Genomic DNA, 3119 nt, shown 5'->3' on the forward strand with positions numbered 1-3119 from the left:
CATGCGCATGCATGCGTGAGAAACTGGTCAACTTCTCTTTTTTTCTTCTGAATGTTCAGCATAAGCAGGGAATAATAAAATGCAACTTTTCCGCAGGGACCAGAGGAAACAAATTACTGCCTGGGTGTAGCTGAGGGCAGAGTCTGGCTCATTATTCTCTGTGAAATAATTCCCACAAGGCCTTGTAGAAACACAGCTTTTTTTTTTCCTTCTCATTTTTCTACTTCCTTAAGCTTTCCAAAATACTCTGCTGTAACATATTTTCCCCAGTCACATGTGTTAGCAAGGAGAGAAAAGGTTAAATTCTCCTTTCGTACTATAATGTAATTCATTTCCTGTTTTTCACAACTGTCTAGACACAGATCTATCGAGCATTTACCCTGAATCCCACCGTTGGGTTAAAAATAGAGGCTTTAAATATAAAAGTGTGTGGTAAGAGAAAGATTGTAGGTTTCTACCTACCACCAGGAGCCAGCTTTTTTAAAGGAGAACAATTTAATGGCCTATTAGCTAGAAAAAAAAAAACACAAATGAAATGACTTCACTTTCAGAGGTTTAAAAAGGCTCCTGGTTGCTTTATATACACCAGCAGCAACACAGGCGCTGCTGAGCCATGGCATGGACAGGTTGATACCCCTCAGGAGTTATATTTGTCTGGATTTACAGACAAACATACAGACACCTCCAGCTATATCCAAAAAAGAAAGAATAAATTCCACTTCAGCAGGAGAGCTATAAAAAGATCGAGAGAAAATCATTTAAGAGAAAACCGCGTGGCCAGGTTCTGGTGGGAGACCTATGGACAAAATGTCCCCCGTGCCCAGCTGAGGAGGGTGCCCCAAACCCCAAGGGGAAAAGCGATCACTGTGGTGTACTAAGAGGCACCTCGTATTGGGAAGGCCACAGTGCATTGGGTCCCAGCCTACCAAAGAATTTAAATGCTTGGTCAGTCGCGACCAGACCCAATGGGACTCTCATCAGCTTAAGCTGGATCATGGTTGGGCTGGACACTGGCCCTAGGTTAAGCCTGGCAATTGCCCCATGGATGCGTAGCCGCCTCTGACACTCTTCCTGCAGGCTGGTCTGCCACCCCAGAGTGGGAGGAGGGCGAGAAAGGGATTTCTAGCCTGTGACATGAGATAAACCCCTTGCAAAAGTGCGAGTTTTGCCTGTGGAGGAAAAGCCAGGAGAAAACAAAGCTGCAGCCCACCCCGGCCCGGCACTGGGTGCAGGCAGGGACTGAGGCAGCTTCTAGGCCGCCTCTGACAGTTTGTCACACACGCTGCTCCCATCAAAGACTACCCACAGAGACATCATTTTTTATGTACTTCACGAATAAAAATATATGCCTGTAAGAACAAGCTTAACTCAACGTGCAAAAGCCCTGTTAAAATAAGTCAACATCCCAGGTGTGCCGTGAAGAGTAGGAACTCGCATGTCCTGCACTGACTGGGTTTTTCTCTGTCTATAAACGCAAACCCGGCAGGGCTAGTTGGTTATTTATCCTGTGAAGTGGGGAGTGGGCGTGTGTCCCGTCCCACAACCCACTTTCAGCAGTCGCATGAAAGCAGCAGCAGCCTGGGGGGGGCCGGGCCAGACCCGCCACCTCAGCCGCAAAACCTGCGGGTGCTGCCTCCTGCCTTCAGGGCCTGTTCTGACCAGAAGCGAAACGATCCAAGGAAAACATATTAAAAAGACATTAGTTTGTTTGTTTTCTACTAAAAAGCACAGTATACTACACATCAAGAACAGTGAGGGGTGATCTGGTGTCTTTCCAGCTTAGGGAAGGCCTTTGAACCTACACCAGTTATTTATAGAGCCTTTTAGAAAACAGCTTTCTCCCATTTCTGTGATTTTGATGACAGAAGAAGCTCAGGCTTTGTCACAAATAAAGCAACCCCCTACATGATTGATTAGGGTTCACCCCACACCCCTTGTAAAAGAGAGAAGCAGAATTGAGGATTAGGGAAAGCTGGGGCAAAGCTCAGTCATAATCTTAATATTTGTTGTGTAAGTAGTTTTCAAAATGCTTTTTGCCCAGACTCTACTTCTTTATTAGGCCCTAAGACAGACAGTGAAGGCACTTCAAGGAATTATACCGGGTGACCTGTTACCATCAATCAAGGCAGGACCTCATCCCTGCTTCAGGCTGCCTCACCACCTATCCCTGAGTACTCCTAAAAGGGTGGAGGTGTTAGCAGCAATAACATGAAAATGGGGAGTCTTTCCTAAAAAGACTGAGTATTTCCCTTAAAGGATTTAGTCCGTTAACATAAGTAGAATTGAATATTTGAGAAAGTTTGAGTAAGAAATGTGTCTGAACAGCTTTCTCAGCCCCTTATTTAAAAGGCTCTGGTGATCTTGTAGACTGTCCCATGATTCCAGAGACTTGTGTCTGGGGGTGCAACCCTCTGACTATAGACCTGATGCACAGCATAACTACAAAAAGATTTATGAAACCACTCAAGCATACCTTACTTGACAGCGCAAATGAGATTAAAATCAAAGGATCTGCATTTTGTGCTTATTTTCATAGCTAGCATAGCTTTCATGAGGCAAGTAATCCCATTTTTCCATGATAACTTCTGTTCCAACCTGAGACATTTCATTTGCCTTTTCAGCTGCTTTTCCCCAATTTACTGGGAGTCCCTTTGGTGGGCTCCTACTCGCATTCCCTCTGAGCAGGAGCCTGGGTCAGACTGTTTCAGTCCTGACTCTAAGCAGATGCAAGTAACCGAAAAAAAAAGAAAAAAATCAAAGTCACTTGGATAACGTGTCCAGAAAAAAACATTTCCGTAAGCCACAAGTTGGACTTGAAGCTATCAGACAAGTGTGAGCACTGGTGATATCTTTTGGGGCAATAATCACTCCTGTGCTTTGGGAGAGTACAGATTCATGAGCATGAGCTCCACGTGAGCACTGTTTTTGCTAGAAGTGAGGGCTCCATTCACCTCATTTTCCTTTGAGGTACAGTCAAGGAACAGCTCTACCTGGGATATTCTTCTACTGCCACAACGACCCAAGTTCTGGATGTTCCTGCAGAAAAGTCTTTGCTTACAGTCACCAGAAGCTCAAGGCTGATAAGGTCACCAACTTGGAAGCAATGAGACAACGAGCTC

This window comes from Nyctibius grandis, chromosome 3 (assembly GCF_013368605.1).
Source record: "Nyctibius grandis isolate bNycGra1 chromosome 3, bNycGra1.pri, whole genome shotgun sequence".
In the NCBI taxonomy this organism is placed as follows: Eukaryota; Metazoa; Chordata; class Aves; order Nyctibiiformes; family Nyctibiidae; genus Nyctibius; species Nyctibius grandis.